Source organism: Bombina bombina, chromosome 1, assembly GCF_027579735.1.
Source record: "Bombina bombina isolate aBomBom1 chromosome 1, aBomBom1.pri, whole genome shotgun sequence".
Classification (NCBI taxonomy): Eukaryota; Metazoa; Chordata; class Amphibia; order Anura; family Bombinatoridae; genus Bombina; species Bombina bombina.
In genome coordinates this window covers 684,380,078-684,402,346 of record NC_069499.1, presented here as the reverse complement: position 1 = coordinate 684,402,346, position 22,269 = coordinate 684,380,078, and the positions used below count along the sequence as shown (strand labels likewise).

Genomic DNA, 22,269 nt, shown 5'->3' with positions numbered 1-22,269 from the left:
GTTCTTTCTATTTGATGGTCATTGCCTGGTTTATGTGATAATGGTTGGAATCTGTTTCTCAGAGGTATTCTCCAATTCTTATCATTCTTGTAAATTGAGTTATGTTGCCTATCAGTGTGTGGTCTTTCTTTATTTCTCTCGTTTCTCCAATTTTGGTTAGAGTAACTTTGGTAATGATTATGATACTCTATGTCGAATCTAGGGTTATTCATTGTTTGATTTGCATACTCTCTTTCAGAGTAGTGATACTGTCTTTGTCTATTATTCGCGTCATAATCATATCTCCTACGTGGTGCCTCTTGCCATCTATATTCTCCCTCGTAGTGATTATCTCTCCTTTGTATGTTGGGTGTATTATGTGTTGATTTATTTCTATGTCTATAGTCTTCCTGTCTCCTATAGTTATTTGGTGTGTTTTGATTAATGGATATTTCGTTATAAGTTTGTTTTTGCATTCTGTTTTGTGCCAGGTTGCTATTCCTCTGTTGGGGTAGTGTATCTTTATCTATTTCATTTTCTATATTACCCATTGCATAGTCATCTTTATCTCTTTTCAGTTTTTTCTTTTTTATTATTTGTAATTCAGTATTAGTCTTTTTTAGAGATTTTATTATTTCTGTCTGTTTTTCTTTAAATGTGTCAGAGTCTTTTCTACTCTCCAGGCTCTCTTTTATCTCATTTACTCTTCTATCTATTTCTGTTAGGCTTATATTTCTAGCCTTCTTAATAATGTTGATGAGTGTAAATGATGCTTTTTCTAGAGAGGTAAACCATTCCTCTTGTAGGATATCGTTGAGTTCAAATGTACATTTTTTCTCTAATCTTAATCCCCTTGGGACTATGTTAAGGGCTATATATTTCTCTAGATAGTTCATCTCTGTTTTTTGTTTTAGTTCTTTAATTAGTAGTTTTTCAAGTTCATTCATTAGCTCTTTTGTACTAATATTTGTATTTTGTGCAGTTTCTATTTCTGTGTTTATGTCTGCGTTATCCAATTCAAGTAAGATACTGTTTCTTGTACTAAAAAGATCCATAGTGATGTGTATCTATAAGATAATAAATATTTCCCTTTAGGAAAATGGTTAATTATTATAATTATATATCCACGTGTGTATTTAGGAATAGGGAATCGTTCTGCTTGACATTGTACCTCTCTATTGTAATCTGCTTGTTTGAGCTAGTCTTTAGAGTTAGGTTTTACTGCCCTGCATACCCCTTCCCTTTAAATTTTATATTGTAATTGTGCTTGATATTTTAGACATTGTTCTTTATCAATTGTATTTATTTATTTACTAATATTAAATTCTTGATATCTTTTCTTGAGTGCTGTATCATTTTAAGCAATCTCTTAGAAGCCCCTTAATATATCTTTATTATCTCTTGCTCATATATATATATATATATATATATATATATATATATATATATATATATATATTGTATTATTTATTCGTATTTTCATATAAATATAGATCTATCCTAGCTGTAAGCGCCAATACTTCCACTTTTCTGTAGCCACACACCCAAGGGATTTCTTGAGAGGGTCCCTACTTGTATTTGGCTTTAGGTTATAACTAGCGCTGATTCTTCCCCTACTCCAAAAAAGTATTTAGTCAGCCACCAATTGTGCAAGTTCTCCCACTTAAGAAGATGAGAGAGGCCTGTAATTTTCATCATAGGTATACCTCAACTATGAGAGACAAAATGTGGAAACAAATCCAGACAATCATATTGTCTGATTTGGAAATAATTTATTTGCATATTATGGTGGAAAATAAGTATTTGGTCACCTACAAACAAGCAAGATTTCTGGCTCACAGACCTGATCTTCTTCTTTAAGAGGCTCCTCTGTCCTCCACTCATTACCTGTATTAATGGCACCTGTTTGAACTTGTTATCAGTATAAAAGACACCCGTCCACAACCTCAAACAGTCACACTCCAAACTCCACTATGGTAAAGACCAAAGAGCTGTCAAAGGACACCAGAAACAAAATTGTAGACCTGCACCAGGCTGGGAAGACTGAATCTGCACTAGGCACGCAGATTGGTGTGAAGAAATCAACTGTGGGAGCAATAATTAGAAAATGGAAGACATACAAGACCACTGATAATCTCCCTCGATCTGGGGCTCCACGCAAGATCTCACCCCGTGGGGTCAAAATGATCACAAGAACTGTGAGCAAACATCCCAGAACCACACAGGGGGACCTAGTGAATGACCTGCAGAGAGCTGGGACCAACGTAACAAAGGCTACCATCAGTAACACACTATGCTGCCAGGGACTCAGATCCTGCAGTGCCAGATGTGTCCCCTTTGCTTAAGCCAGTACATGTCCGGGCCCGTCTGAAGTATGCTAGAGAGCATTTGGATGATCCAGAATTGGATTGGGAGAATGTCATATGGTCAGATGAAACCAAAGTAGAACTGTTTGGTAGAAACACAACTCGTCTTGTTTGGAGGAGAGAGAATGCTGAGTTGCAACCAAAGTACACCATACCTACTGTGAAGCATGGGGGTGGCAACATCATGCTTTGGGGCTGTTTCTCTGCAAAGGGAACAGGACGACTGATCCGTGTACATGAAAGAATGAATGGGGCCATGTATTGTGAGATTTTGAGTGCAAACCTCCTTCCATCAGCAAGGGCATTGAAGATGAAACGTGGCTGGGTCTTTCAGCATGACAATGATCCCAAACACACTGCCCAGGCAACAAAGGAGTGGCTTCGTAAGAAGCATTTCAAGGTCCTGGAGTGGCCTAGCCAGTCTCCAGATCTCAACCCCATAGAAAACCTTTGGAGGGAGTTGAAATTCCGTGTTGCCCAGCGACAGCCCCAAAACATCACTGCTCTAGAGGAGATTTGCATGCAGGAATGGGCCAACATACCAGCAACAGTGTGTGACAACCTTGTAAAGACTTACAGAAAACGTTTGACCTCTGTCATTGCCAAAAAAGGATATATAACAAAGTATTGAGATGAACTTTTGATATTGACCAAATACTTATTTTCCACCATAATTTGCAAATAAATTATTTCCAACTCAGACAATGTGATTGTCTGGATTTGTTTCCACATTTTGTCTCTCATAGTTGAGGTATAATGATGAAAATTACAGGCCTCTCTCATCTTCTTAAGTGGGAGAACTTGCACAATTGGTGGCTGACTAAATACTTTGTTGCCCCACTCTATGCCCAGTTCTATAACAGTTAATGCTATTTATGGATATATCTCTATATCCTCTCTCATATCAGCTAGAACAGAGTTTCTCTTCTTAACCCTAATCATTGCATGTTGCTTAGAACTGCATTAGGCCTAGCAATATTTAAGGAATATCTATACAAGGTATGCATCATAAAATGTTTTTTTGATGTCAGCATTCTTATAGTATGTAATGAACATATTTCATTAGTGAATCATATGTTATAAGATCTCTTTCGATAAAATTATATCTGTTAATATTTCCTTATCACTTGCAAAAAGTTATTTTCATACAAAGCAATTATCCTTTTTGAAAGAATCGTAGTGGTATACACCATCTAGCAATTATGCTCACTTTGTCTGCTAATGATTTCTATTTCACTAATTACATGCTATTACTGAAGCAGTTTACTGCATATTTTGTAAATTGGCACTCATATCAGATTTTTAACGGATTGGCCAGATATAATCAGCTAAGGTTATATTTTTACTTCATAATTTACATTTTCTACACACAATACTAATGTCCCTCAAAAGACAAGATATTACTTTGTTGCTATATATAGCGCTGCAGAATCTGTTGGTGTGCTACAAATAACCAATAATAATAATAATAATAATATAGAGCACTTCTCTTTCTATGTATATATATATATATATATATATATATATATATATATATATATATATATATATATATATATATATATATATATATATATATGCACTGTGTGTATATATATATATATATATATATATATATTACATACACACAGATAGAGAAGCACACAATAGTTTCGCCCTTCATTGGGTCTCATCAGTAAGGTGCAGCCATATTCCTCTAAGCACACTGAATAAGAAGTCCACGTCTGGATGTCCCTTTTTCCCTTAGGGAGACTTAATACATACAGAGATAAGCACACTCTGAGGAACAAACAACCAGCTCAATAACTTGTTAGTTTGTTCAATGGCAATCTCCCACCTCACTGCATCTTCTTTTTAACTCGGTAAAGCTTTTCATAGAAAATTTTCCAGTAGTTTCAGTCTGATCCCGCCTATTAAGGTCAGTCTAGTACCAAAATACTAGGCAATTCCTCTCTGAACAAGGATCATGACGACCCCCTACCATCATTTCAGTCTTCATTGGGCCTTGTTAGTGAGCTGCAGTCATTTTCCTTTAAGCACACTGAACAAGTAGACCACATCTTATTAACCCTTTTCCCTTAGGGATACTTAATACACACCTAGAGAAGTGTAGTCTTATGATCTCAAAAACTTGTTAGCTTGTTCTATGGCAATTTAAAATCTGGGTGCGGCTTCTTTTTTTGCCCAGTAAAGCTTTTCACAGAGTAGAACTTTTCTGTAGTATATCAGTCTGATCCCACCTTAAGGTCAGCCCAGTGCTGAAATACCAGATAATTCCACTCTGAACAAAGAACACGGCAACCCCAGAGGATCATTTTGGCCTTTATTGGGGCTCATTTGTTAGGTGCAGCCATATTATTCTAAGCAAACTGAGCAAGGAGTCCAAGTCTGGTTGCCCATTTTTTCCTTTCTATAACATTTAATCACCCAGATTACGAGTTTTGTGTTCATGTTTTAACGCTGAAAAAAATGGCAATTTCAGTGTTAAAACAGCAACGCAGCCATTACGAGTCTTGTCGGTATAGCTGTACCGCAAGCCTTTTAGCCTGTAATGCAACGTCAGTACAGCACTCAGAAAAATTATGTTTTTGTGTGGAATTTCCATAGCGCTGCCATTAAAAGTTTTGCGGTGAGGCTAAAATGCTTGCGTTACAGCCTATACCGACACTATCCGTTTCGCAATCTGAAACCAGTAGTTATGAGTTTTACGCAACAAAACTGTTACACAAAACTCATAACTAAAATGTTACAAAGTACACTAACACCCATAAACTACCTATTAACCCCTAAACTAAGGCCCTCCCACATCGCAAACACTATATTAACATTATTAACCCCTAATCTGCCACTCCTGACATCGCCTCCACTAATAAAATGTATTAACCCCTATTCTGCCACTCCCCAACATCGTCACCACTATACTAAAGTTATTAACCCCTATTCCCCCGCACCCCAACATCGGCCACATTATAATAAAGATATTAACCCCTATTCCGCCACTCCCCGACATCGCCGCCACTAAATAAAGTTATTAACCCCTAAACCTCTGACCTCCCACATCACTGCCACTAAATAAACCTATAAACCCCTAACCCAACAGCCTCCCACATCGCCAAAAACTAAATTAAACTATTAACCCCTAAACCTAACAACCCCTAACTTTATATTAAAATTACAAGATCCCTATCTTAAAATAAATAAAAACTTACCTATGAAATAAAAAAAAACTAAGTTTAAACTAACAATTAACCTAACATAACTATTATACTAAAAATAAAATAACTATCAATTAAATAAAATTAAATTACTCATTAAAAAATCCTAACACTACTAAAAAAAATTAAATCTACGGTTACAAAAAATTAAAAATACTAAATTGCAAAAAATAAAAAATATTAAATTATGAAAAATAAACAAAATTATCCAAAATAAAAACAATTACACCTAATCTAATAGCCCTATCAAAATAATGCCTAGCCTACAATAAACTACCAATAGCCCTTAAACTACCAAACTACCAATAGCCCAACCAACCTCCCTAAATAAAAAAAAACTAACTCTAAAAAAAAAACTAAGTTTAAACTAACAATTAACCTAACATAACTATTATACTAAACTATTATACTAAAATTAAAATAACTATCAATTAAATAAAATTAAATTACAAAAAATTTAAAAAATTTACAAAAAATAAAAAATACTAAATTGCAAAAAATAAAAAATACTAAATTATGAAAAATAAACAAAATTATCCAAAATAAAAACAATTACACCTAATCTAATAGCCCTATCAAAATAAAAAAGCCCCCCAAAATAAAAAAACCCTAGCCTACAATAAACTACCAATAGCCCTTAAAATGGCCATTTGTAGGGCATTGCCCTAAAGAAATAAGCTCTTTTCCCTGAAAAAAAAATAAAGTCCCCCCCAACAGTAAAACCCAACACCCAACCAACCTCCCTAAATAAAAAAAAACTAACTCTAAAAAAAAAACTAAGCTACCCATTGCCCTGAAAAGGGCATTTGTATGGACATTGCCCTTAAAAGGGCATTCAGCTCTTTTAGGTCAAGCCCAAACCCTAATCTAAAGATAAAACCCACCCAAAAAAAGTTTAAAAAAAACCTAACACTAACCCCCAAAGATCCACTTACAGTTTTTGATGTCCGGACATCAAGGCGGCGAGAAGTCTTCATCCAGGCGGCAAGGTCTTTATCCATCCAGGTTGCATCTTCTATCTTCAATGGTCCGATGAAGGGGACAGTTGGCTCTCTGAAACATCACTGTACACAATAAACTATTGTTTTTTGAAAGTCCAGCGAGTGCGGATCTATTACTTGGATTTGGATATTTCTGCCCCTGATACCCTGGCTCGTATCTTAAGAGATGAGAGTGCAAATCCCTATGAACTTTCGTATATATATATATATATATATATATATATATATATATATTATTATTATTATACTTTATTTATTAAGCGCCAACATATTCCGCAGCGCTGTCCATGGATACAATTCATTTAAATAAAACAATACAAGACTTGTAAGATACAGGACAAAATTTACAAACACATACAGGAGGGATTGAGGGCCCTATTCCCGTGGGAACTTACAATCTAGAAGGGTAGGAGGTTGGGAAACAGGAGGTGAGGACTGAAAGATTGAGAAGGATGTTAATACAGAGTTAGATGAGGGAAATATTAAGTGAAATTAATTTATTATTGAGTTGGGTGGTAGGCTTCTCTGAACAGAAAAGTCTTCAGCGAGCATTTAAAGGAAGAAAGATTAGGGTAAAGCCTGACAGCACGAGGGAGAGTGTTCCAGAGGGTAGGTGCTGCACGACAGAAGTCCTGCAGTCTAGCATGAGAGGAGGTGATAGTTGCGGATGCAAGGAGAAGGTCATTGTTGGATCTTAGTGGACGGGCTGGAGTATACTTGTGTATTAGAGAGGATAGGTAGAGGGGAGCGGCGTTGGTGAGAGTTTTGTATGTAAGGGTGAGAATTTTGAATTTAATTCTGCTGTGAATGGGGAGCCAATGAAGGGACTCACAGAGAGGTGCAGCAGATACAGTTCGACGGGAAAGGTGGATCAGCCTGGCAGAGGCATTTAGGATAGATTGAAGGGGGGAGAGGCGGGAAAGAGGAAGGCCAGCGAGTAGGTTGTTGCAGTAGTCAAGTCGGGAGATAACAAGGGAGTGGATTATTTGCTTTGTTGTGTCAGCGCTCAGAAAAGGGTGAATTTTAGAAATATTGCGTAGATGATTGCGGCAGGATGTAGAAAGCAATTGGATATGGGGGATGAAGGATAAGTTTGAGTCAAGTGTGACTCCGAGGCAGCGGACTTGGGGCGATGGGGAAATGGTGATGCCGTCAACAGGGATAGAGAAGTCAGAAGTCGGCTTAGAACTTGAGGGGGGGATAAGAAGGAGCTCAGTCTTGGACATGTTAATCTTTAGGTGGTGAGAGGCCATCCAGGAAGAAATACCAGATAAGCAGTTGCTGACATGAGAGAGGACAGAGGGAGAGAGAGCAGGGGTGGAAAGGTAGATCTGGGTGTTATCAGCATAGAGGTGATATTTGAAACCATAACTATTGATAAGTTTACCTAGCGAAGAAGTATAGATGGAGAAGAGTAGAGGACCCAGAACAGATCCTTGAGGTACTCCAACAGTCAGAGGCATAGGAGAGGAGGAGTCGCCGGCAAGTGACACAGAAAAAGACCTGTGAGAAAGATAGGAGTGAATCCAGGAAAGAGCAGTGTCACAGAGGCCAAAAGAGCTAAGGGTCTGTAGGAGGAGGGGGTGGTCAACTGTGTCGAAGGCAGCTGAGAGGTCAAGTAAGATGAGTATAGAGTAGTGGCCAATATTTTTAGCAGAGAGAAGATCGTTTGTGACCTTGGTAAGGGCAGTCTCAGTTGAGTGTTTTGGGCGGAATCCGGATTGCAGTGGGTCAAGCAAGGAGTTGGCGGACAGGAAGTGGGTTAGGCAATTGTAAACTAATTTTTCAAGGAGTTTTGATGTTAGTGGAAGCAGTGATATGGGGCGGTAGCTTTCAGGAGAATTAGGGTTGAGGGAGGGTTTTTTGAGTATGGGAGTGACTTTTGCGTGTTTGAAAGAAGATGGGAATGAGCCAGTAGAGAGAAATAGGTTGAAGATGTGGGTAAGAGCAGGAGTGAGGGTGGAAGATAGGGAGGGAATTAGATGGGAAGGGATAGGGTCGAGTGGGCAGGTAGTGAGGCGTGAGGAAGATAGTAAGGAAGAAACTTCATTCTCAGTGTTTGGATGGAAGTTACAGAGGGTGGCAGAGGGAGTAGTTGGGCCTGTTGTTGGAGTATTGCAGGTTGGTGTTGGGATGTTGCTTCGGATAGTATGTGTTTTGTTTAAAAAGTAGTCAGCCAGGTCTTGAGCACTAAAGACAGGCGGGAGTGGTGGAGCAGGTGGGTAGAGGAGAGAGTTAAAGGTGGAGAAGAGTCGTTTAGGGTTTGAGGAAAGAGTAGATATGAGAGAAGAGAAGTAAGTTTGTTTGGCTAAGTGAAGGGCGGAAGTGTATGAACGAAGAATAAACTTATAGTGTATGAAATCAGGTTCAGAGTGAGTTTTCCTCCAGACACACTCAGCAGTACGGGAGCATTTTTGCAAATAGCGTGTTTGCTGAGCATGCCAGGGCTGTAACTGACGGCGTGGTGTTTTGCGCAGCTGGGGAGGGGCAAGTGTGTCTAACGCAGAGGAGAGAGTTTTGTTATAGTGGGCTGTAGCGAGATCAGGGCAGGTTATAGTGGAGGTTTGAGGGAGGAGATTTTGAATGATTTTTGAAAATTGGAGCGGATCCACAGCATGTGTATTTCTACAAGTGCGGGGGCGGGATGGAGAAGTGGGTTTAGCTGTTGCATTAATATTATAGGTGACCAAGTGATGGTCTGTATATATATATATATATATATATATATATTTATATATATATATACATACACACACACACACACAAACAGTATATATTCGACTGGACTGAGGGACAGTTGGCCTCCTGGGGTATCTCCTGCTTCCACTCCTGCCTTGCTAAGGTTACTCCTCAAATCCCCATAGCCAGTATACAGACCCCTTCAAGCCTTCCCTCAGTATATGCAGATTTCACAGATGTGTTTGAGAAGAAAGCAGCCGATGTGCTGCCACCCCACCGCCCTTACGACTGCAAAATTTACCTCTTTCCTGGAGCCCCACTTCCTAAAGGGAGGACTTATCCACTCTCCAAAGCTGAAACCAAGTCCACGGAGGAGTATATTCAAGAGAATCTAGCTAAAGGTTTATTCGCCCTTTCTCCTCTCCTGCCGGGGCTGGCTTATTTTTCGTCAGTAAGAAGGATGGTGGGCTCAGACCCTGTATCGACTACATGGCCTTAAACAATATCACTATCAAGAATCGCTATCCAATTCCTTTGATCACTGAACTTTATGATTTACTTCAGAAAGCTCACTACTTCACCAAGCTGGACTTACGAGGGGCATACAATCTTATTCGTATCTTACCAGGGCATGAATGGAGGACCGCCTTCAACACAAGTTCAGGGCATTACGAATACCTCGTAATGCCCTTTCGGCTGTGTAATGCTCCTGCAGTCTTCCAGGCATTTGTGAACGATGTCTTCCGTCACCTCCTCAATCGCATTGTCATCGTCTACCTGGATGATATCTTTATTTTCTCCTCCTCCCTGGAGGAGCATCATAAACATGTGAGACAGGTACTTCTACATCTTAGAGACAATTCTCTGGTAACCAAACTAGAAAAATGTGAGTTTGATCGAGTTCAGATCCAGTTCCTTGGCTATGTCATCTCAAAGGAAGGTTTTGCCATGGATCTCTCTAAGCTGACCGCAGTTCTGGAATGGCCTCAACCCACTTAATTAAAGGAACTACAGATATTCTTGAGGTTCTCCAATTATTACCGCAAGTTTATAAAGAACTTTTCCCAAATAGTCGCTCCACTCACTTAGTTGACAAAACGGAACAAAGACTGTAAACATTGGCCTCCTGAAGCCATAGATGCCTTCTCTTATCTGAGAAAAGCCTTTTGTTCTGCTCCTGCATTCCACCATCCTGATCCTGACCTATTGGTAGTTTATTATTAGCTTAGGGGGTGTTTTTATTCGGGGGGGGCCTTTTTATTTTTATAGGGGTATTAGATTAGGTTTAATTGTTCTTATTTTTGATAATTTCATTTATTATTTTTGTAATCTTTGAGTTTTTTATTTTTTGTAATTTTAGAGTTTTTATTTTTTGTAATGTAATTTTTTTTCATAGTGTTAGGATATTTTTTAATTTGTAATTTAGGTTTATTTATTTTTCGTTAATTTTATTGTTTTTAAAATAGTAATGTTAGGTTACTTTATAATTTAAACTTAGGTTTTTTTTGTTTCACAGGTAAGTTTTTATTTATTTAAAGATAGTTATATTGTAAATGTAATTTAAAATTAGGGGGGTGTTAGGTTTAGGGGTTAATAGTTTAATTTAGTGTGTTGCGATGTGGGGGGCTGGCGGTCTAGGGGTTAATAGGTTTAGTTTATTAGTAGCAATGTGGGGGGGCAGCAGTTTAGGGGTTAATATGTTTATTATAGTATTAGCGATGTGGGGGGCCAGGAGTTTAGGGGTTAATAGTTTGATTTAATGTCAGCGATGTCAGAGGGTGGTGGTTTAGGGGTTAATCATTTAATTTAGTGTCGGCGATGTCGGGGGCGGGGGATTAGGAGTGTTTAGACTAGGGGTTTATGTTAGGGTGTTAGTTTTTAACATAACTTTTATTTTCCCCATAGACATCAATGGGGATTGCATTACGGCGATTGCCATTCCGCGATCACAGGTGTTAGTTTTTTTTCTAACACTTTCTCCCAATTGATGTCTATGGGGAAAAGCGTGCACGAGCATGTAAACTCAGGCCTTGGCTTTTGCGCAGTATGGAGCTTATCGCACCATAACGCACAGTACAAGGAGGTTTTTGTGTAACTTGTAATGGCAGCGCTATGGAAAGTGCGATAATGCTATTTTGTTTGCGTTATTTATGCACCCGGTTTAGCGCACAACTTGTAATCTAGGTGATAGTGATTAATTTGAGTGACAGACATTTGACTGTGGCTGAGATGTCCCTGTTGAATAAAGGTCTTTCATTTATACCGGCTGTCCCTTCTAATGATTTTATGATTTATTCAATCTTCAAAAATTTCAAGACCACTTTAAGGATCTTAAAGTTTACAAGCCCCTTGTTCCTTTCAAAGCTGCAAGTAAGTTTTTTCCTGCCAAAAAGAATCCAAGTATCAACCTATATCAAAACCAATATGATTGAGGTTGAGTACTAAGGATCTGGTAGATTCTAGCAAACGCAGGTTTTGTAAAAACCTTGAGGATGATAAATGACTTGCCAAGGACCCCAATATTGTAATACACCCTGCAGACAAAGACACTATGTGATTATGAAACTGTGACTACAGTAATGAAATTAGGAGACAACTAGCAGATATACAGAAGTACCAACATTTGATCTGTGATCCCACGATTTATTTTCAGTTGCTAATAAATCAGACCCTTAAACACGCCTTTGATTTGGGATATATCAATATGAATACCTTTAAATTTCTTGAGGTATCTAATCCAGTGTGCCTGATCCTTTAGACCTTGTCGAAAATTCATACTTAATTCGGTCCTCAGGAATTCTGATTGTTTCAGCATGACTCTTTTGTCTAATATTGTCAGGTATATTGATTTGTATCTACAACCCTGTGTTAAACATATGGCATCTTTAATGAGAGATTCAGCTCAGATGATTGATTTAATCTTGAATGAAAATTATACTCTACTTAAAGATGGTCTTTTAGTCACAGCAGATATGAACAGTCTGTATCCAATAATACCCCATAATGATGGCATGGAGGTGATCCAGAGAGCCCTTCCCTGCTTGACTAGTTGAATCATTGTATAAGACACAATTATTTCATGAATTCACGTTTGAATACCAATATTATTTACAGATTTGTGGGAAAGCGATTTGGTGCAATGTAGTCCCATTGTATACCCACTTGTTTATGGAGCATTATGGACTGAAATTATGTCAGTTCAGAACAAACAACAGATCTAATTTTATTGTAGATGCATAGATGACATTCTTTTCATGCAATGGACCAGCAAAATATCTAGAAAACTGATTTGATTATCTCAATTAGCTCTCTGGGCCAGTAAGCTTTAAACTTGCCTATCATGCATCACAAGGTGATTTTTTAATTTTATGGATCTACAGAGAAAGAGACAAATTGGAGACAACTCTTTCATGAACCCACAGAAAATAACTCCTTGCTCCATGCTCAGAGTGTCATCAAATCACTCTCATTAAGGCTATTAAGGCACAATTACTTAGAGTGTGAGAAACAATGCTAACCTTGATAAGAAGACCTCACAGCTGGATGCTATGCCCATCATTTTCTAGAGAGGGTATATGACCCTAAATTTATACAGAACTATAAGGATGAGATACAATCACTCTCCCAAGTAGACATCCTTAAGGGGCCTAAACAAAAGGAGTATAAGAAAATATTAACTTTAACTACTTCTTACTCCCCTGATAAGATACAGATTGGCCTAGCTTTGAAGGAATATTGGCAAATACTTAGAATGGATCTTACATTGCTGTTTGGAGACTATGGAGCACCTATGATTGGTTTCAAAAGGGGTCTATCAGTTAGGGATAAACTGGTTCTTACTAATCTGAAAATTGTTATAAAAAGAATCCTGGCTTAAGACCTCCAAGACAAGTTCATTAAAATGCCCAAGCTGCATTGCTTTCAACTCAATGCTGCAAGGCTCAAGTTTTCGCCACCCACACATGAATCGGATGTTTCAAATCAGATATCTCACTTGCACCACAAAATACATAATTTATCTTTTAAATTGTATCTGTAGACAATTCTATGTAGGGAAGATGAGCAATTATATTCGAACTTGGATGGTTAATCCTCGATCTGCCATACACAGTGCCATCAATCTTTGCAAAAGTGATCAACCTGTGGCAAGACATTTTATGGAGCAGGGTCACTCAATTAGTGACCTGATATTTATACTCATTTACCAGGTCCCCACTCTTAGAAAGGTAGGTGACTGTCACAAATTGTCAGGGATTTGGCTTGCTTGCTCTGTACCTTTAATTATCTGCCATGAGTCATCAAGCCCTGCCTACCAAGGTGATAAATCAGCTGTGTGTACAACGATCAGTGCTTAGTATTTTGTTAGCTAAACAGTATAGCAGCAGCACCACTGAGCTTTATTACTAAACCTCTACTTGATTTATTGCCTAAATCTACAACGTGTGAATTTCCTAACTAAGTCTGTTTTTGGAAAACTTTGCAACATTGTTTCCATTGAAAGGCTTCAGTTTGTTTCAACCACGCTGAGCTATTTCAGCTACTACCAGGAGACAGCTGATTGAACTGTGACTTTCTAACCTCTTTCTCTGCAATCAACCGTTACCTCCTGCTTCACAATCTCACTGTATATATTTGCACCGCAATGTTATTTGACCTTTGGAAGGTTATCTCAGATCCGTAGAAGCCGATACAGCCATCTGGAGAACTCCTCCCTCAAATTCCTTTCACTCTCAGTAGCCTGTCATTTTTTCTCTGCAGCAGTGAAAAGAGCACAGAAGCATTCAGGGTAAAAGTAACATCACTCGTTCTGTCCTGAATTTCTTAGTTAACATATTTGTGCTCTGACCTCAGTCACCTGAAGCTTGTATAAAACCCTGCTGTGTGTTAATTACTGCTTACAAGGAATTTGAATTAGCTTTACCTCTCAGCTAAACTTTGCAATTACTAATAATATCATACAAGTGAATCTTCTCAGACACTGGTACCTTTACAGAGACATTCTCTCAGTAGCATACTGTCTTTTACATAATTGGTTTCTCAGAATAAATTCACTCTCACAATCCTGATTGTACTTCAACATCTCTGTGCAATCACATACTGAAGTGATACAAGTCAAACACTGTGTGTAATATCATTTTCAGTCAATATCTGCAGTTGAGCTTCGAACAGAAATCCTATTCCATTACATAATACTAAGCCTTCAACCATGGAGCCAGCGGATATACCTCAACTTGTCTACAACCTGACACAGAGAGTTGATCAGATTGCTCAGGCAGTGAGAGATCTACAAGTGGAGAACCAATCACTTAGAGAGATTATAAAAGATTCTATCGCCGTAAAGGCTACTCATGAGACACCACCTGAGCCTCTGGTGTCATTACCTGAACCATTTACCGGGAATAGAAAATTGTATAGGCAATTTAAAAACGCTTGCCATCTTCTTTTCAACTTGAAACCCCACAGTTACCCCACAGATAGAATCAAAGTTCTTACGGTCATCTCTTTCCTTAGAGGAGAACCTAGAGGATGGGCTGATAACCTCTGTGAACATCAGGATCCTATTATATCTTCTTTAGGGATTTTTTTTGATAATATGGATGAGTTATACCTCGATAAGGACATTCAATTATCATCAGAAGCCAAAATGAGAGACCTTAAACAAGGCAAGAGACCGGTAGAGTACTATATTACCGAGTTTAAACTCTATGCAACAGATTCATTATGGAGCCCAATTGCACTCCGAAATCAGTTCCGACTTGGCTTGGCTGAATCGTTGAAGGACGAACTAGCCAGAATCGACCTTCCTCTAACCCTAGAGGCCTTAATGAGAGTTGCCACGCAGATAGATAGAAGACTCAGAGAAAGGAGATCTGAACGTACTCATACTGAATCATTCTCAAGACCTACTACCTATAACCGGAGTCCCTCTACAACTGCTAGTCAACCTACACCTATGGAGATAGGAGTACTTAGAGGTCCCTTAATGGCAGAAGAGCGGTTCAGGAGAAAGGCAAAGTGTTTGTATATGTACTGCGCAGATCCATCCCATACTGTCTCAGACTGTCCCATCCTCTCAAGGAATAAGAAACGTAAGTGTTCTTTTATTCATTCTACTCATCTATTTCAAGAAACAATAACTTACTGTAAACTATCTCTCTTATTACAGTGGGATCACAAAAGGATACACACTGAAGCCATAATTGACTCAGGAGCTTTCGGGAACTTCATTGATTCTGAAATTGTATCCACCAATAAAATTCCACTTGTGTTGAAAACAAAACCCTTGGTCATTAGAGTTATTGATGGGTCTACCATATCTAACGGACCTATCACACATCATACAGTACCACTTATGGTTGTTTCAGAAAAAGGCCATACTGAGTATATATCTTTTGATGTGTTGCCTTCACCACACTTTTCAGTTGTTCTAGGCATTTCCTGGCTTCAGCAACATGAACCTTCTATTAATTGGTCTACCTCACAGGTATGTTTTAATTCAGCATATTGTCATAGCACTTGTTTTCCACAGCAGTTTCTACTTCACTCTCTTACAGATTCATTGCCTATACCAGAAACTTATAAGGGTTTCGAAGACGTCTTTAGCAAGACCGAAGCAGACTGTCTACCACCACATCGTCCATACGACTGCCCTATCCAGTTACAACCAGGTGCCACTATTCCCATTGGACATGTTTACCCTCTCAGCCAACCTGAATTGGAACATCTCAAGACCTACTTGGAGGAGAATTTGAAAAAAGGTTTTATCAGGGTATCCACTTCTCCAGCAGGTGCGGGTATGTTCTTTGTGAAGAACAAAGATGATTCTCTCCGTCCCATAATCGACTATAGGGAGCTCAATAAAAGAACTATAAAGAACCGCTACCCTTTACCATTGATACCAGAGATGATAGAACGACTGTCTGATGCAACCATTTATACCAAACTCGATATCAGAGGGGCGTACAATCTGGTTCGTATTCGTGAGAGAGACGAATGGCTCACTGCTTTTCGGACGAGATATGGCTTATTTGAATACCTGGTAATGCCATTTGGGCTATGCAATGCCCCTTCCACCTTCCAACATTTTGTCAATGACATTTTCCGGGACTAGCTTGATATCTGTTTAGTAGTCTATCTTGACGACATCCTTATATACTCCAAAACACTAGAAGAACATGAGAAGCATGTCCGGTGGGTCCTCTCCAGACTACGAGTACATAAACTGTACGCAAAATTGCAAAAATGTCAATTTGATTGTAACCGTATATCCTTTCTGGGATATGAGATCTCTCCAACTGGTATTAGTATGCAACATAAAAAAGTAGAGACCGTTTTGGATTGGCCTGAACCGACTACTAAAAAGGAGCTACAGAGATTCCTTGGTTTCTCGAACTATTACCGGAAGTTTATCAAAGATTTCTCTAAAGTAGCTAAACCCCTCACACAACTCACCAGTGCATCAAAGCCTTTCTCCTGGACCAAGGAAGCTTCTTCAGCTTTTAACTTCCTAAAGTTCAGCTTTTCTACAGCTCCCATTTTACGTTTTCCTAATCCGGATATTCAATTTATACTTGAAGTCGATTCCTCTGATTTCGCCATCGGAGCTGTTCTTTCACAAAGACAATCCCTTACTGAACTCCTCCATCCGGTATCGTTCTATTCAAAGATTATGACTTCAGCTGAAATGAACTACAGTATAGGTGACAAGGAGCTTCTGGCCATCCGAAGAGCACTTGAGAACTGGAGACATCTTTTGGAAGGAGCAAAATACCCCATAACTATATATACGGATCATAAAAATCTCCAATACTTGCAGAACAACAAAACCTTATCAGCAAGACAGGTTCGATGGTGTCTCTTCTTTGCCAGATTCGATTTCCATATAATTTATCGTCTCGCTAGCAAAAATGGGAAGGCTGACGCCTTATCAAGGTTATATACAAAACCTCCACAGATGAACCAGTCAACTCCTATAATACCCTCTGATCGATTCATTGGATTCACCTCAAAACTCCTAACCGATATAAAAAGATCTACACTGGATGACAAAGAGATACCCCAAACCCACTTAACAGAGAAAGATGGTATTTACTACCACAACAATCAGATATATATACCGTACAGCCTAAGATCTTTACTTCTAAAATACCATCATGATTCCCCAATGTCAGGACAGGGGTAAATCGCACGATAGAACTCCTACAAAGGAATTACTGGTGGCCTAAAATGAAACAAACGGTTCAGAGATACATAAAATCCTGCATAGTATGCACCACTGCAAAATCAGAAAGACACCGACCATATGGCCTCCTCATGCCACTCCCAATAGCAAACAGACCATGGGAACAAGTCTCGATGGATTTTATTGTTGAGTTACCATCATCTCAAAGACATAATACTATTTTGGTTGTAGTTGATACCTTCACCAAAATGGGACATTTCATTCCCTTTCAAAAACTGCCTACTTCCTCAGAAACTGCCAAACTTTTCTTAGACAATGTCGTAAGATTACATGGAACACCAAAACGGATCATCAGTGATAGAGGTACCCAATTTACCTCTCGCTTCTGGACAAAACTTTGCATGCTATTAAAGATTGACCACCGATACAGCACCTCTTTCCACCCTCAGACCAACGGTCAAACCGAGAGGGTAAATCAGTGGTTGGAGGAATATCTACGTTGTTTTTGTAGTCAACAGCAGGATCAGTGGTTAGAATTTCTACCCATGGCAGAATATGCCTACAATAGCTTAACAAACTCTTCCATCAAAACTTCACCGTTTTATGCAAACTATGGTTATCATCCATCATTTTTTCTAAACTCAGATCTTGCAAGTGACTCTCCACCTTTGGAAGATTTCAGTAGAAAGTTAACCGACAATTTCTCCAGGATCAAACAAAACATCCAAAAAGCACAAGACAACCATAAACGGTTTTATGATCTAAGGAGAAGAACTCCTCCACTTTATTCTGTGGGCGATAAGGTCTGGCTCTCTACTAAGAATCTACGGCTACAAGTACCTTCTAAAAAATTCACTCATCGATACATTGGACCTTTTCCAATCCTTAAAGTGATTAATGATAATGCAATCACTTTGGAACTACCCCCAACCTTACGCGTACATCCAACGTTCCACGTTTCTCTCGTAAAACCCTACCTGTTCACTAGGGTAACTGATCCTGTTCTTCCACCTATCTTATCTAGTGGTGATACTGAAGATTACGAAGTGGAATCAATACTGGATTCACGTTGGCGTGCATCTAATCTGGAATATCTAATCAGATGGAAAAATTACCCCCCTGAAGACGATTCATGGGAACCAGCTTCTAACATCACTGCACCCAGACTCATTTCGCTATTTCATCGCCGTAATCCTGAAAGACCTAAGCCTCGAGCTGTGGGACAGCTCGCTTGAGGAGGGGGTAATGTCAGGGATTTGGCTTGCTTGCTCTGTACCTTTAATTATCTGCCATGAGTCATCAAGCCCTGCCTACCAAGGTGATAAATCAGCTGTGTGTACAACGATCAGTGCTTAGTATTTTGTTAGCTAAACAGTATAGCAGCAGCACCACTGAGCTTTATTACTAAACCTCTACTTGATTTATTGCCTAAATCTACAACGTGTGAATTTCCTAACTAAGTCTGTTTTTGGAAAACTTTGCAACATTGTTTCCATTGAAAGGCTTCAGTTTGTTTCAACCACGCTGAGCTATTTCAGCTACTACCAGGAGACAGCTGATTGAACTGTGACTTTCTAACCTTTTTCTCTGCAATCAACCGTTACCTCCTGCTTCACAATCTCACTGTATATATTTGCACCGCAATGTTATTTGACCTTTGGAAGGTTATCTCAGATCCGTAGAAGCCGATACAGCCATCTGGAGAACTCCTCCCTCAAATTCCTTTCACTCTCAGTAGCCTGTCATTTTTTCTCTGCAGCAGTGAAAAGAGCACAGAAGCATTCAGGGTAAAAGTAACATCACTCGTTCTGTCCTGAATTTCTTAGTTAACATATTTGTGCTCTGACCTCAGTCACCTGAAGCTTGTATAAAACCCTGCTGTGTGTTAATTACTGCTTACAAGGAATTTGAATTAGCTTTACCTCTCAGCTAAACTTTGCAATTACTAATAATATCATACAAGTGAATCTTCTCAGACACTGATACCTTTACAGAGACATTCTCTCAGTAGCATACTGTCTTTTACATAATTGGTTTCTCAGAATAAATTCACTCTCACAATCCTGATTGTACTTCAACATCTCTGTGCAATCACATACTGAAGTGATACAAGTCAAACACTGTGTGTAATATCATTTTCAGTCAATATCTGCAGTTGAGCTTCGAACAGAAATCCTATTCCATTACACAAACATCTGCTAAAGTTAGAGTTCCAGTGGATCTTTAAACTTAATACTATACACCTTTATGGTTTGAATAGTCAGATTGATTGCCATTGCTTTTTCTAATTGATTTTTGCTTGATATGTTAGATGAACCTGAGATGTATTTATTTAAAGCTGTATAGATAGATACCTGTACATAATGTGCAATGGTATATACACTTATCTTGCAATTCTCAGTAATTTTCTTTGCTCCCTGATGCACATGTATACTACTCTGGATCATAGCAGCTTTAGTGATCAGTGGTAGCCTGGTGGCTACGATTGCTTTTTGGTATAAGCATTCAATACATTTATCTTACACTACATTCTTATGATCAGGTTACTTTGATTGTGTGCTTTCTTTGTGTTTGGTTTTCTGTTTTCATTACAATGTTGCCATAATGAAAATGAACACACTGCACTATGTTTTAGACTTTTAATAAATAGACATATGTATGTATGTATGTATGTATCTACACATATAAACCGGACATATTGGATGACACTGCCTCCTCCAACTAAATACTGATAGTGAAAATGTAATATTTATTTGCTATAGAAGAGAAAGAAAAAAAAACTGCTTTTTTATAATATAATACCCATTTTTCTCTGCCTTGTCTTTTTCTTTTCTCTGGCGTATTGCCATATGGCACATTATTCTCAGATGTCAGTGGAAGTACAATTTGATACTTAACTATTGTTGAATTTCTCCCTGTCTAGTTCTGGTTATATATTATACTCATTTTATGAATTCAATAAAGAAGTAAAGATAAGAAAAATACTTAGACATAGAGCAAAGCTGTCCCCTTATACAATATCCTTATTTTCAGTAATACAGGTTTTTTTTTTTTGGCTGGATATTATAAAAAGGGATAACAAAATAATGTTTTCATTGATCAAAAATATAAACTTTTATTTTAGGATGATATTAATAAGATGTGCTAAAAAAATAGTTTTATGATTCTAGAGGGCGGAGCCGGCCAGCATTGGACATGGCCGCACACTAAGTGAGCTCCGTAAACTTGATCCCAATTACTCAGCTAAACTGAGGTTTTTCTATCTCCTCCACACACGGATTTGTGATATCTCGTGTAGGAAACATAGGAAACATGTGATTGCTAGACCGGAGTGCCGGGAGGAGATCCGCTCCTTTCTGTGATCAGTGTACAGTCGGAGGTTGCGTAAAGGCCTACACCTCGGTCTAAATTTGTGTGACGCAGCTGCAGCCCTTGACCATCGCAACTCATGACGCTCCATATACTAGCCCAAGGGGAAATCGATTACAACCTCAAAAGGTAATAACATGTGAAGGACATTTTAAAAAGTGACAGACAACATATTCAACTTAAATGACTGAGGAGGCATAACAAAACGGTGAGACACCTCAGGGAGCTATTATAGCACATTAATCCAGATCCCTTCAGGGCTTCTTAACCCTTGCATAGTCCTTACTGAGTCTCACAATACTTTTTCACAATTTTTTCACTAACGGTGGACGCCATATTCAACGCACAATAATTTACTGTGGAGGTCAAAAGGGGCCTTAGTAGCTTCACATACTAAACACTCCTCTCAATTATACTCGCTCTATTCACAACGAATGTAATAAGAGGGAGTTTTCTATATCTCCTCAGAGAGAATCTATATCTACACACAGGTAACTTTGAGCCTGAGTTGCCCGGAGGGAATCATCTTACTCCCACATCATACACAGTAGCAGTGATCTCCTGCATTAGATCTGGGTAATCGGCCCAGTAGCTTTTATCAATCACATAGCCCCGCATCTCCACCATCATCATGTCCCCGAAACGACTATCTAAAATGAATAAATTGTTGAAACCCCTACCTGGCTCTACTCCCATACGGGAATCCTTTTTTAAAGTTGCAGATTCCAGATCCAGAGCCATTAACAAAGCTCCACCAACAACCTCCAGATCCACTTCGCCGAACTCGGACCGCGATGGGGAAGATACAGATGAACTTATACAGATCATTAAAACACTATTGGAGTCTTTATCATCAAAAAATGACTTATCTTCACTGATACTCCAAGTTAGACAATGTATAAAGGTGGAGATTGCAGGTTTTCGAAAAGAGCTCACCGAGTTGGGCAATAAAGTAACCTATATTGAAGAAGAAATAGAATCTTCCCAAAATGAGATATCTACCATGCAACAGATGATCAAGGGTCAGGAAACTGCAATCATACATCTACATGATAAATTGGAAGACTTTGAAAATAGAGAGCGCAGATGTAATCTCAGAATACGGGGAATTCCAGAGGCTGTCTTACCAACATCTCTCTCTACTTATCTCACAGAGCTATTCACATTTCTCAAAGGATCTGAATTTGATCACCCGGTGATCATGGACAGGGCCCTAAGGCCCAAACCTTCAGATAATGAAAATCCAAGAGACGTGATCATACGCTTTAAAGATTACAAACAGAAAGAAGAAATTCTTCAATATTCACGAAAACATAAAGCTATCAAATTCCACGATAAATCAATACAGATCTTCCCAGATTTAGCTCCACGCACATTATTGCGGAGAAAGGAGTTTCAATTCCTGACCTCACATCTCAGAAAGGCTTCCATATCCTACAGATGGAGCTTCCCATGTTCCATCATAGTTATTAAAGAGG

At 38.7% G+C, this 22,269-nt stretch overlaps 1 long non-coding RNA gene across 1 annotated transcript; it reads left to right on the top strand.

Moving 5' to 3' along the window:
- The first annotated feature begins 15,270 nt into the window (after positions 1-15,270).
- Positions 15,271-15,520, top strand: LOC128639312 (uncharacterized). Its single transcript, XR_008399181.1, has 2 exons — positions 15,271-15,329; positions 15,407-15,520. It is a non-coding gene; the product is annotated as an uncharacterized LOC128639312 (long non-coding RNA).
- Positions 15,521-22,269: the final 6,749 nt, after the last annotated feature.